Below are 15,186 nucleotides of genomic sequence, written 5' to 3' on the forward strand. Positions count from 1 at the left end.
CATAGTATTTTTATTTGTTAAAATCTCTTGCTCCCTCACAACCTACATACTATAACCTACCTCAGGGTGGGGAAGGCTGTCTCTACTTTTCATAAGGTCATGGCACCTACAATGTGGGGTCGGGGAGGGAAGACAGGGCCTGGGTACCACAGAGTGGAGTGTAGACAGCCAAGGACTCATCCTGGGGCTGCTCAGTGGTGTCATGTAAGTCAAAGCCCTAAGCACCCACCTCCCTTTCATACACTTAATTTTTCTAATAGAGTTTACTTGCCAAACACAAATTCAAAGACATAATTAAGAAAGTCAAGACGATGACCACAAGAACATTAAATTCCAGAGACAAGGTCCTCCTGAGTGCAAGGCCTCATGCAACCACAAAGGTTAAATGCCCTTGAAGATGGACCTGCCAACAAAAGTCATGTTTCCAGAATAGGTAAATATATAGTGTGTGTGTATTTTCACATTTTAAGCTCCAAATTTCTTTTATATAACCCTTTTGTGGATATGATAAAAAGAATTCAGGTTATGAAACTACTGTTGAAAAGATTTGAAAGAAATGAAAATATTGTGAGTGTTGGTAATTACAACTGAACGATTGTCAAAAGTTAGCACAGCTTGTCTTTGGTGCTGCCCAACCCTCCATCCTCTGCTATAGTGTTGCCCAACCCTCCATCCTCTGCTATAGTGTGTTTATTTTATTTTCATGTTAGAAACAAAATATATTGATTTATGTCTAAGGTGGCTGTTATTTGACATCCTTCTTACATAATTCACCATTCCACCTATCTAGTCTTCTACGTAGGGTTGACCTCAAATCTATACAATTTTGGCTAATGGATTATGTCTAGTTATATTGAGTTTAATATTTTTTATTAGTCTGTAAATAGAGATGACATCTTTTATCTTATAGGTACATATATTCTGGAAATTCCAGCCAACAAACTTGAATAAACACTTCATCCAAGAAGTATATATATACTTTTTTATTCCTTTAATATTACATTCTTGAAAAGACAAAAGTAGTGACAAAGAACAGATCAGTAGTTGCCCAGGGGTAACAAGAGGGTGACTACAAAGAGGGTAACTCAAAAGAGTTTTTGGGGTGTCAGAGTGTTTTATATGCTGATTATAGCAGTGGTTACACGAGTTTCATAGGTGTTAAAATTAATGAAATTTTACACAAATGAATTTCACAAACAGGAAATTCTAATAAAAACATATAGATTTGTCCGACCTTCTAATAAAATAAAAATAAAAATATTCATAGCTATGTGTTACCACTTTTCACTTATCTCATTCACAAAACTAAGCAAAAATATAATACCTAATGCTAACAAGAGTTCAATGAAACTGACATTCTCACATCTTTTTCGCTGTAATATAATAATGGTTATAATCACTTTAGAAGCTATCTAACAATATAGATACAATATAGATCTAAGTTGTTCTTAGTCTTTGAAGCAGTACTTAGCATCTTTATGACTATAATTTAAGGAAATATCCAGAATATATGCAAAACCATGTAAACATCCAAGGATTTTTTTATTATAGACTTATTTATAAGAGTGAAAAAATTACAAAGACTCTAAATATGTAATGGAATATTGCACGCATTCACAAAATTCCATAGAACACTGGTCCAAAAGCTTTGCGATAAAAGAATTTGGTGGCCCAGTAAATTAAGAAAGTCCCAAATGCTATGTTCTTCATTTGTAAAGTTAAAGTAAGAATCTATACATTAAAGTTTCTAAGATGTCTGTCAAGCAGGAAATAAATGTCCTTAACTTTGTTTAACCCAGATTTTGTAAGCCAATGTTTCCTTAGATCTCCTATTTTCCATGTAATAAATGTTAACATATATCTGAATTTTAGGAAATTTTAGGAAAAACAGTGTTAGAATAATCGCATTAAGATTTTAATATTTTTCTCAGGGTGCCTGGGTTGCTGATCTCAGGGTCCTGGGATGAGCCCCACATTGGATTCTGCTCAGCGGGGAGCCCTCTTCCCCTCTCTCTCTCTGCCTGCATCTCTGCCTGCTTGTGATCTCTCTCTGTCAAATAAATAAATAAATAAACCTTAAAAAAAAGATCGTAATGTTTTTCTCTATTTCAAAATTGTATGATTGTAATATTTTATAATAGAAAAATACATAAAAATGGCTCAGGTCAAATTACTGTCTTAAATAAGTTTGTAATCTGTTAGAGGGAGAAAGCCATTTATTTTCTTTTTTTTTTTCTTTTTTTTTTATTTTTTTTTTTCAATTTTATTGGTATATATATTTTTAATTTTTTATTTCTTTTCAGTGTAACAATATTCATTGTTTTTGCACCACACCCAGTGCTCCATGCAATCCGTGCCCTAATACCCACCACCTGGTCCCCCTAACCTCCCACCCCCCAGCCCCTTCAAAACCCTCAGATTGTTTTTCAGAGTCCATAGTCTCTCATGGTTCACCTCCCCTTCCAATGAGAAAGCCATTTCTAATTAATAAAGTCTCCTTGTTAAAGGGTTATGTTAGTCTTAGGAATGAACTTCTAAGTGACCAAAGTGATGGGAAAATTAATTCTGCCTGGAGGGGAAATGTTGGAAGAAGACATTAAGTAAATAAAAGACTTCCTTAAAGTGGTTGAAATTGAAATATCCATAAAAAAGTATTATTAACTTTCTAAGAATTAAAATTTATATTAACTAATAATTTCTTATGAATGTATGATATTAAACTCTTCAGATAGATGGAAATACGAACCATAGAGTCACGGTGGAAAAACTTGGGCTTTAGTTTTAAATAGACCTGCATCTAAAACCAGTTTTGTTTTGTTTCTTGGCCAGTGTACTTAAGCGCACTCAGTTATGATTTGATCATAAAAATGACAAAAGTGGAGTTGGTAAAGGATTGGAGAGAATAGTTAAGTTTTTAATCTAGTGCCTGGTTCATTAGCAGTATCCCTAAATAGATATCATCATATCATCAACAACCCTAGTAATACTCTTTAAGCTGCAAGTGACCTAAAACCAAATCAAGTACCTGAGCATGAAAAATTATTTATTGACACTTATAAATGGGAAGGATATTGGGTATCTTAAAGATTGGAAAAAAAAAAAAAAGTCAAGTAAAGTAGGCCTTAAGTTGAACACTTATGCTACAATTCTCTTTCCTTTTTTGCTTTTCATTTCATCATGACTCTACTGACTTCAGTATTAGTTACAAATCTCTGTGTAATAAATTGCTCTAAAACTTAGCAGCCTAAAACCATGTTTATTACCTCACACATTTTCTGTAGGCTTGGAATTAGCTGGTTAGCTAGCTGGTTCTGGCTCAGGGTATCTCATGAGGTTGCAGCCAAGTCGTTGGCATGACATCAGTAATCTTTTGTTGGGGGTTGGAGGATCCACTTAAAAGGTGTTTCACACACATAGGTGGGGAGCTGGAGCTTGTTCTTGGTGGGAGGCCTCAGTTCCTTGTCATAAGTACCTCTTCTAGGGGTTGCTTGAATGTCCTTGCAGTGTGCCGACTGGTTTCCCTACAAGCTGATGATCTAAGAATATGCAGGACAGATGCCTCATGATGCTAGATCAGGACTCACACACCATCATTTTTGCACAAGAGCATAATTACAGAGAGGTGAAGAACATTGGGAACAACCCTGGAAACTGGCCAGCACTGCTTCATTTTCTCAGGCTGCAATAGGATTTCTTCACTCAGGGAGGCAACGGCTGTTAATAGCTAACACCGGACTCACAACTTGCAATGTAGAGAAAATAATCCTCTCAGCATCTGAACATAAAATCTCACAGAGGGTCTCTGACTGACCCAGTTTTGGGTCATATGTCATCTTTTGGAATAAGTCACCATGAGTTGCTAGTCCTGGGTCATTCTCCTAACCCTGAGGTGAGGAGCAAGTAACTACAGTTGGTGGGGTGGAAAAGGAGAGAGATGAAGGCAGGCTTTTGAGGGTGGCTGGGTAGAAGAAAATTACTTCATTATCATCATATCAAATTCTATACAGGAGAGAGTTCTAGAAGGGAAGAATCTTGCTTTATAAATGGATTAGAAATCATGTTTTAAAGAGATTGTCACTTCAGAATGATTCTATGAGAATCAATATTAAGATATTCGTTACATTTTTCATGTGTTTCTCATAAAGTATAATTTTTAGAAAGCTTGTGTTACTAATGTCTGGGTCATTTTATTCCCCCACTGAAATATTTTAAACTATAGTCTTTTTTTTTTTTTTTTTTTTTTGAGAACAAGAGAAAGAGAGAGAAAACACAGAGGGAGAGTGAGAGGGAAAAGAGGACTCCCCACCGAGCAGAGAGCCCAATGTGGGGCTCAATCCCAGGACCCCGAGATCATGACCTGAGCCAAAGGAAAACACTTAACTGACTGAACCTCTAAATTATAGTCTTTATTTTAATTCTATTTCCTTAAACTATGCATCAAAAGTATTTATTCATTAGTGGCTTTTTGCAAGTACTATACATTTTACTAGTGTCTCTTGATTTTTTGAAAAAATAACTATCAGCATAAAGAATTAAAAACTATAGAGAGCAATATAATACAAAATCTCATATTGTACCATAATATCTTCTAGCTAGAATTAACTCTAGAAGAAAAGTATGCTCTGGAGACACCTGTAAGTGATCACAGTAAGCAAAATAGTCCTAAGAAGTCAGTATAATACACTATTTAAAAATATACTTTACCCAAACAATAATAATTACTTAACCCAATTAACAATATAGAAAATGATTTCTATTCTACACTACCTGTATTTATAAAGAAAATTGAATGCTATGCTTAACTTAATTCACTATGTTAAATCAATAATTAAAATACTGCCAATTTTACTAAAATTGGGCATATTTCTTTTTTTAAGATTTATTTATTTTTGGAGAGAGTCAGGGGGAGGGGCAGTAGGAGAGGGAGAGAGAGTGAATCTCAACCAAACTTCCTGTTGAGCCCAGAGCCCTAGGCAGAACTGGATCCAAGGACCTTGAGGTCATGACCTGAGTCAAAATCAAGAGTCAGACACTTAACTGACTGAGCCATCCAGGTGCCCCCAAATTGAACATGTTTCTTATAGATGAATAACAAGTCATGTAATCTGAAAGAAAAACTTGTTTGAATATGAATTTTTGTTATTTTTAAACATTTTTTGTAGATTTCAGAATTTCATAGAGTATCTTTTGTAAATAGTCACTATGAAATAATAGGTCATGGTCTTGTTATTTTAACATAGCTGAATCCACCCAAAATTACAAGAGTGGAAAGCTATCTATGTAGAAAAAAAAAAAAAACACCTTATCTGTGTCCCATTACTTATTATTTCTAATGAATGGGTGGGTTTAAAGGATTGCAATTTTATGAAGGAACGGTAGAGAAGCATGAGATAATTCCTATGAATTATCTCTACTGAATTCTCTAGATCAGTTTTATTAATATCAATATTAATTTTACCTCAGTATCAAGTCACTTCAGATAGTTCTTGAAAACTTGTTCTGTATTTTTGGGTTGCTATTTATATAACCTTGATCATTTAAAACCCACAAACAATTGCTTTATGAACTTGTAGCTGCTAGACATTATGCTCAGTGACCACAGCAAAATGTATTTGAAGAAATTACTTCTAGTCATTTCAAAAAAGAACTTCTCACTAATTTGAAATGAAAGCAAGGTTACAAATACAAGAATTTAAAAAATAAATTTGTGAAGAACTATCCTCAAAAAAATCTATTTGCTATACTTCTTAAATGCAACCCTCATCACAGAGGGTACAAGCCAGAATAAATGTATACATGCTGTGGAATGTGAGCTGAGGGAATATGCCAAAACATAGACAGAATGTCAGTCTGAACTTCAAATTTCCCATCTTGTAGATTTGCTTCTCAACTTTGACTATATTTGAATATTATTAATATATTTGCCCACAAGTAATTGTTTTAGAAATTACTCCTCAGCAACAATATAAAATCTCAAACTGTGATGGCAACACTTGCCAAGAATACTCTTTTTATTACTTCATTACACCCACTGTGCCATTTTTATTGTTGAATATAATGGGTAAGTGTTTGTTTTCCAAATAGTGCAAGCACATCAGGGCAAAAGTGTGTTAGATTTAGTAAAGAATAACAGATGGCCTATGATAGTTAGCCTATACATAGCTCTGTAAGTAGAGCTCACTTTCTAAGATATCCTATTATCATTTGGAAGGTAGCGTTTGCATAATGAACAACGGGACACTTTCACCGGGATACAAGGCATTATAGAATCTTCTTAGATCCTGTGTCTATCTGTTAATGGCTGCTTGTAGATGCCAAGCGAAACAATTTTGAGTTGCTAAAATTTGACTTATTGTCCTCCCCTGAAGAGATAATATGCAAAACAAATTTAAAAATGTAAGGTTTCTTGTTGTGAGAAGGATAAAAATTTGTGTTCCTGCAACATCTTTTTTAAAATAATACGAGCCAATTTATTCAGGTCTACAAACTCATCCCAAGTTTACCCAGTATCATCACAACTCCCTCCCTTCCCCTCCCCCTTCCTTTTTGGGTTTCCTTGCTTCTGATTCAAATCTCTCCTTCGTTATTAGTTTTCCCTTTAAACAGAAGTTTGAAGACTATGAATTGGCACAGGTCTGTGAAATAAAATGTTACTTAGAAAGTGTAAATATCTAAATATTCCTCTGAGAGGTAATGTATTTCCTTCTAATTTCAGTACTTACTCCACTCATCCTACAAAATGAATAAAACATTTATGTCATATTCAAAAAGTATACTTGTGTGTGTATGTGTAGAGAGAGTAAGAGAAAGAAAGAAATGAGTCACTCTTTTCAAAGTTGATTTCGTATTTTAAGACTTGATTTTTGTAAATTAATTATGGTCTTAAACACTTTTAAACCACTCAGAGTGCCCCATTAGTTAGCATGAACATGAGAAATAAATATGTATTACCAGTTAATTGAAAAACATATGTTGTTTAGTGCTTAGCCATCTTATTTTAATAGATCTCAATTAAATAAATGACTGCAGTGGATTCAGACTACAAGATGCCAGTAAAAGTTGCTGCTACGAAAAAGGGTACTGAACCAAGAAATGAATAGATTTCAACAAAAAATAGCCAGATACTCTGTTAACAATTTGTACAAAGAATTTGCCTTTTCATATGTGAGGGGATTTTTGATTGTACAGTCTCCTTATTTATTACAATCTAGATTGAAGAACTCATTAGGCACTGGCTCCAGAACCAGAGCCTGAGCTTAAAATCTAACTCTGCTACTTAGTGGTTGTATATCCTTTTTCTCATCTGTAAATTTGGGTTAATTATAGGATACAGTATAACCCTCATTGGCAGTGTTTTGAAAATTTATATTTAGAAAGTGTTTTATCAATGTACGGCATCTAGAAGAAAACTGCTTCTAAATTAGTAGTTATTTTTTTTTAAACAAATGCTTAAAAATCTCTGACATTTTCATTAGTGTTGTAAAATACGAATTACTTGTGAATGCATTTCAAATATGGTATTGGTGCCAGTTACTCTGAACACATGTTTTAAGCAAGGCTATTTTTTGAACACTGAGGTATAGTCCATCCAGCAGGAGCATGAAATGAAATAAGACACCAGTGTTTTGGAAGGAATGGACCTCATGGGATCAAAAGCATATCAGGTTCCTACGATCAGCTCATTCTCCCCTTATACACATCTCCCCTGGATACATAAAAGGAAAGACAGATCAAAGTCAAAGGGTTGTTGTTGGTCACATAATCAGGACAGGTAGAATTAAAGGAACTAAGAGTTTTATGGTATCAGGACATTGAAGCCAGCAACAACTCTCACAACAGATATGGTCATACCTAAAGTTAATTCCTTTCCTCAGGCATGGTCTCTTCTGGACAGTGTGTTACTAGATGCATGTGACCCTTGCCTCTCTGACTCTTTCACATGCTTTTCTGGTTGACAATCCCTGGAAGTGAGTATTTCTTCATAAATCTGGATGCCTTGGTTCACCTTATTTTAAATTTCCTCTGAATTGGTGCTGGCCTGGGAGCATTTTTTTTCCCCATGGTAATTTTGCAAATCTCTTTTCCAACCCATAAGGTACCTATTTCAAAGGTTAATTCTTCAGATACTTATCTTACTTTCAAGTTCTTGAAAAAGTCTCACTTTTTAACTGCAATGTATATTGAGTAACCTTACTTAATTAAGCAATTGGAGTGTGAAACTAAGTTGAATTTTGAAATAGTTAAAAGTGTGATTCTTTTGTACAGGGATGTCTCAATTTAGGCCCATTTCCAGTTTAGCAAAGTATTATTATTAAGAGTTGCATTAAAGTAAGCTAGCAGGAGTTTAGTACAAATACATTCTGTCATGCCAGCTTTCCACCATTGTCCTATCTTTTATTAGAGTTAACTTAAGAGGCTTCTTAGGTTAACACATCATTAGATTGAGAAAACAACCAGTGACAAACTCTTTTTCTTTTCTGGACAGATTTCAGATACAACATAACTAACATCTCCCTTACCAGGGTATTTTTCCAGTTGGGAAAGGAAAAGAAAGCAAGAAAGAAAGAAGGTCATGAGTGCTGAAAATTTCCAACATATTTAAATATTTGTGAATTGTTTTGAGGAAAAAAGTGGCACTTATGTGTGCTTTTTGCACACAGAATTGTAGTCTAGCTTGCACTAAGGCCGCAATAAAAGTTGTTTTACTGATAAGCATCACTGAGTTAGAAATGAATGTGAGACTGAGAATGCTATGTCTAAACATTTATCTATTATGGTGTTTCATTTGGCTAAAATGTTCTCTTAGTGTTCTATTTCTTTCCTAGTCCATTGTTGGTTTATACCTTTATTCCCACAAATTTACAATTTTAAAGTTTCCATGGCCTATTCCATTTTCATCACTGGCGCTTTGGATCAGATAAAGTAGATCATTCTCTTGTTTGGTAAATTATATTTATTTTTTATTTTTTTTTAAGATTTTATTTATTTAATTGACAGACAGAGATCACAAGTGGGCAGAGAGGCGGGCAGAGAGAGAGAGGAGGAAGCAGGCTCCTTGCCGAGCAGAGAGCCCGATGCGGGAATTGATCCCAGGACTCTGGGATCATCACCTGAGCTGAAGGCAGACGCTTTAACCCACTGAGCCACCCAGGCGCCCTGGTAAATTATATTTATAATGAAATGAAGTTGATAGTAAATAATATTCAATGTAAAGCAACATATATGCTGCTTTCAGCATTTCTGAAAGGAAAGCCATCTTTATTTAAAACATTTTAATTTAAATGCAACACAAAAGATAGGATTAAAAATGATTTGTTTTTTTCTGTTTAATAGCCACATAGCACTACCATAAATCTAAAAATCAGAGGTATATGGTGTGACAAATCTATAAAACCTGGAGTGTTAAGGGACTTCTTGGCAATCTGATGTGCTTGCCCATTCTTGACTCGGGCTATCAAGATTTTGCTTGAGTAGTTTGATTCTTAGAGGTATCAATCAAAGGCAATAGTCTTTTTTTTTTTTAATTAAAAATTTGAGTATAATTGACACACAGTGTTACATCAGCTTCTGATATACAACATAGTGACTTGATAAATTTCTGATATAGAACATAGTGACTTGATAAATTTATACATTATGCTGTGCTCACCCCACGTGTAGTGACCGTCTGTCACCATACAATGTTATTAAAATATCATTGACTATATTCCCTATGCTGTACCTTTTATTTCCATGATTATTCATACCGTAAGTGGAAGCATGTATCTCCAACTTCCCTTCACCCATTTTGTCCATCCCTCCCTCCCTTCTCCCTCTCTGGCAACCACCAGTTTGTTCCTTATATCTATAGGTCTGATTCTGCTTTTTGTTTGTGTATTCATTTAGTTTTTTTGGTTTTATATACGAGTGAAATCATATGGTATTAGGTTCTGTCAATCTGACTTATGTCACTTAGCATACTATCTTTACGTCTGTCCAAGTTGTCCCAAATGGCACAATCTTATCTTTTATGGCTGTGTAATATTCCATTGTGTATATATATTACATTTTCCTTATCCATTCATTTATTGTAAATGCTTAGGGTGCTTCCATGTTTTGGCTATCTTTTTTAGTTAGCATTTTCTTTTTTTCCAGCAAGTACCCAATAGTGGAATTATTGGATCATATGGTATTTCCTTTTTAAAAATTTTTTGAGGAAACTCCAAACTGTTTTCTGGAGTGGCTGTACCAATACATTCCCACCAACAAACTGTGCATGAGGGTTCCTTTTCCGCCACATCCTCACCAACACATATTCTTTTCTTTGGGATTTTAGCTATTTTAGCAGGTGTGAGGTGACATCTCATTGAAGTTTTGATTTGCATTTTCCTGATGATGAGTGATGTTGAGCATATTTTCATGTACCTCTTGGCCATCTGTATGTTTTTGGAGAAAATGTCTATTCCAGTCTTATGCCCAATTTTTAATCAGATTGTTTGTTTTTTATTGCTAAATTCAATGAGATCCTTATTTTATTTGGATATTTACTCCTTATTGGATATGTGATTCACACATCTTCCCCCGTTCAGTAGGTTGTCTTTTTGTTTTGTTGATGGTTTCCTTTGCTGCGCAAAAGCAAAGGCAGTAAGTAGTCCTAACAGTTAATTAATTAAAAGCAGTAGTCTTATTAATTAATTAATATACAACACACATTGCTCAAGATTTGAGATCTGCCACAATTAGAGGAAAATTAATTGAGAACATATATGTGAAAATCATTTATCAACTCTTGAAGTACAAACAAATACCAAATTAAAAAATTTATTCTAAAGACAAAACACAATGTTGCAGTGTGGTCAATAATGGAAACATGAGTAAGAGTGTAAAATACCACTTTCCCAAACTGGGCTACATTTTGTAGTGTTAGAAGGGAACAGATCATTTGTCCACCTCTTTAATTTTACAAATGTGGAAACAGAGCCAGAGGGGTGAAGGATTTTCTAGAGACCACACACCTGAAAAATGTTAGGATAAGTACACTTTGATAAGCCTTGATCTTTATACTATGAATTCATGTTCAGAACTTGTTAAAGTAATCTTTGGGTTCACCAGAGAATTAGAATTGATATGTAAGTAAAATCCAGGTATTAAAATACTGAAACTTGTGGTTTTGTATCCCATATCTCTTAATAAATCTTAACTTAAATAAATACTAGAACTTTCTTTTTTAATTAACTTTTTTTCTGGATTATAAGAGTAAAATAACAAAAACATGAAGTATGTATATTGTTGAAAATTGAATTAAAGAAAAAAACTCAAGGGGCAAAGTGAAAAAAATCACTAATTGTTCTGAGACCCAATATTCTGCTTAATTCCATTTCAATTAAAAAGCAACATTCAAAGGGGTAATTATAATTTATTTGCCTACTAATATTTTTTTAAGATATAAATATTTTGCCTACTATTATTTTTTTAAGATTTCTTTCAAGGAGAGAGAGAGAGAGAGCACAAGTTTGGGGAGGGTTAGAGGGAGAGGGGGAAGCAGACTCCCTACTGAGTGGGTAGCCAGTCCAAGGATTTGATTCCAGGACCTCAGGATCATGACCTGAGTTAAAGGCAAATGCTTAACTGATTGAGCCATCCAGGTGCCCTGCTTATTAAGAATTTTTTTAATGAAGAAATATCTATTAATGGTGGGATATAAATATACTTTTATAAGAAACTTCATTTCTTGAAGAACCTTTGTTAGTGAAATTTTTCATTCCCTGGAGATCAGAGCACTTGAAAAGAGCAGAATCCATCTTCTTATCTTTAAAAGGATTTAATTTTAACTACCCTAGATGGATAAAAGTCTATTAAAAAACAAAAAGAAAAGAAAAACACGCAGCGAAAGAAGTATGTTAATGATAGTACTGTATGTAGCCTAAATTATTCATGCTGTAGTTTAAAGTCATGTAGTATTATTCTTTCATTAAGAGAAATGAAAACCACCTTCAATTTAATATTATTCCTTTATATATTTTAATACCATTATTAAGGTTCTCCTTAATCTTTTTTTAGGTCTAAGAAACCTAATTTGTTATGATTTAAATTTATGAATTCACTGTCTAACATTTAATGGTCTTTTACATCTCTTCTTAGATCCATATTCACATCTATCATCTCTCTATTTGGAGCTTAAATCTGAATATAATTCATTTGAGAAACATGAGTATAATGAAATCTTTATTAAAAACTTCTTCACAGAAAAACCTACTGTTTACATATATAGTTATGTTCTATCTTAAATTTACCACACTGCATAACTTTTTATTTATAATAATTGCTATAATTTAACAAAGTCATTTAAAACTTGGATTATTTTTACTGGGTCTAGAATTATTGAGCTCTACAAATTCAATTAATGATCTTCAAGCCTATCATCCTGATAATAGAAAAAATATGTTAAATATGAAAAATGACTACTATATAGTTTTATCTTATTAAAATTTTTAAAATTTTGTCTTATTTTTTAATCAATTTATAAATCAAACTTGACAGTGATATCTTAGTCAATGTAGTTCGTATGGCAAATACAATTTCATCTTACTTGGCAAATCCAAACAATTTGTGGATCCCTACATTGATGTGTTAAGTGTGTGAAACAAAATCCAGGCTCAGAGGGAAGAGTGTCATAGTTAATTAGTGATGTCTGCCATGGATATATATATATCAGGTGATTTAGGTCTTCATGGGGGAAATTATTTTTCTATTTGTTTTACTCGAATATGCTTTATGTGTGTGGAGCTCGGAGACAGCAGATATGTGTTAAATGTAAGTATTCAAGGAAGAAATGACTTAAACCTTTTTGAAAAAGCTCTCGTGGTAAGTTGTTGACTTTTTCTAAGCAAATATATTTCCTTGGAAATTTGGGTTCATTCCTAAATTTACTGATAAGATATAGAAGAATTAGTTGATATATTAGTTATCTATTGTTGTTACACATTATCGTAGTGAACTGAGGGGCTTAAAAATAGCACAGATTTTATAATCTCATAGCTTCTGAGCATCAAGAATCCAGACATTGTTTAGCTGGGTTCTCTGGGTCCTCTGTCAGCTTGCAGCTGATGATCAAAAAGAGAAAGGCTAAACATAAAAGTTCTCTGATTGGCTAGTTAAAATACTCTTACTCAGAATCAAATTACTTAGTGACATACCAATTACATTGTGTGGACTTAAGAGTTTTGGAGCAAAACAGCTCTAAAGAAAACATATCATCCGGAGAACAGGGCTAATGGCTACATGAAATACTGAATAAGAAAGCTGATTAAAGGAAGTAGGGCCAGACCTTTTAATTCCTTTAGGTTTCTAGAACTTGTTTACTAAGATTTAAGCTGGGGCTTTGCTCTAATCTAAAGTCTGATCCTCACTCATTTTGTTGGTACCATTCAGCTGGTTATGATGGCCTCAGTTTCTTCCTGACTGTTGGTCAGAGACTACCCTACACTCCTTGCCAAGTGGACCCATCCATAGGGAAGCTTATAACTTGGCAGCTTGCTTTTTCAAAGCTAGCAAGGGAAAGAAAGTCTCTCTTCACCTGCTGGGCATTATAATCTCATCTCATGTAACATAATCATATTTGCATAATTACATACATCCCATCATCTCTACCATATTCTGTTGGTGGAAGCAAGTTATGGGTTCTGCCTACACTCTGGGGGAATGGACTATGCAGATGTCTGTCTACTATGATGTAGACTATCTTAGAGCATGTCTGCTTGGTATGAGAAAATATTTTTATGCAGTCTGAAGATATTCTGAATTATAAATAGTATCTTTTCTCATCCTTTGATACCAGGACTGGGGTGTGTGAAAGGAAATATTGAACTAAGAGTAGTTATGTCATTCATAAGAATGGTTATGCTAAAACTGCATGCATAATATCATGAAAAAGTCCATATTATAAAAAAAAAACAACAAAATAGACATAGACAACAACTGAAATCACACAAATATCAAAATATGTCTTAAGAAGATAAAGTCCATGAAAAAAGAAAAGAAAAAACCCTGGGACTTTAAATATTATGAATAAGATGAAGGCAAAGCTGTTTCTTGAAATAAATGAATAACTCAAGCACCCAACTGCTGAATTTGCAAAGCTAAATCTTAATTGCAATAAATACCAGCTTTAGTCTTTCTTGACATGTAACCAATCATCAAGTCATCCTCAAGTTAATATAACCTACATTTTCACTCTCTTCTCAAACTCCATAAAGGCTAGGGTATTTGTTTTTTGGAAGTGCTAATATCTTCAAGTGCCTAAAAGGGTGCTGCTCATAGAGGGGGTGCTTTAAATATGTTTGTTGGATCACTTCTCACTGATCTTCTGGGTTTCTGGTTCCTTCCCTCACAGAACTTTTCAGCAGATATTAGCCAAAGCAATCTATCTCTAATTTAGTACTTCAGAAGTTTTTCTGGGGCAAACCACTCTTAAGTTTTATATAAGCTGTTTTAGATGCAAAGTAGGATACAGATGAAAGTACAAAGATATTTGGTGCATTTTCAAGGGAACAGGGCTAATATTTAAAATAGCATAATAAAATATTTAAAATAGCATCAAAAAAATATATAGCTTGAAAACTCAGGAACATGGCTTATAATCAGGCCTTCAACACCTTGGTAGCATGGTGGGGGGATACTGGATGGCTTAAATCCAGGGGGTCAGATTTTGCCAGGGAGCTGCAGTCATGGCTGATTTCAAAAGAGAGTCCTAAAATAAAATAAATAAATAAATAAACAATTTTAAAAGGCCAGAATATGGGGAAATATCTGTGCCTTATTTATAAAAATATATTAAGTTATTAGGAAGTTTTTTCCATAGGATTTTGAAACTTTAAGAGATGACATTAGTAACATTGAAATTGAAGATTTGTCTACTGAATAATTGGTTTTAATAGAATGCCTTTTATTAAAAAGATAAGACCTGCCTTTGTTTTTATTTTTGAGATTAGACTATGAGCTCTTGCTTGTCTCAAAGACATTTTAGCCATGATTTCATGAGGAGTTACTTGAAGAGTAAGGTAGGATTTTTCTTTATCTGAAGCCTCATGCTAGAAATTCTGAGTTTACAATTCTGAAAGCCCACTGCCTAAGAAAGAGAAAAGAATATATTTAAAAGTTGCATTCTGTATATCATCCTTACATTCCCAGTTGAATTTTGGATGTGAA

The sequence above is a fragment of the Enhydra lutris genome, unplaced genomic scaffold (genome assembly GCF_002288905.1).
Source record: "Enhydra lutris kenyoni isolate GAN:26980312 unplaced genomic scaffold, ASM228890v2 scaffoldscaffold39, whole genome shotgun sequence".
In the NCBI taxonomy this organism is placed as follows: domain Eukaryota; kingdom Metazoa; phylum Chordata; class Mammalia; order Carnivora; family Mustelidae; genus Enhydra; species Enhydra lutris.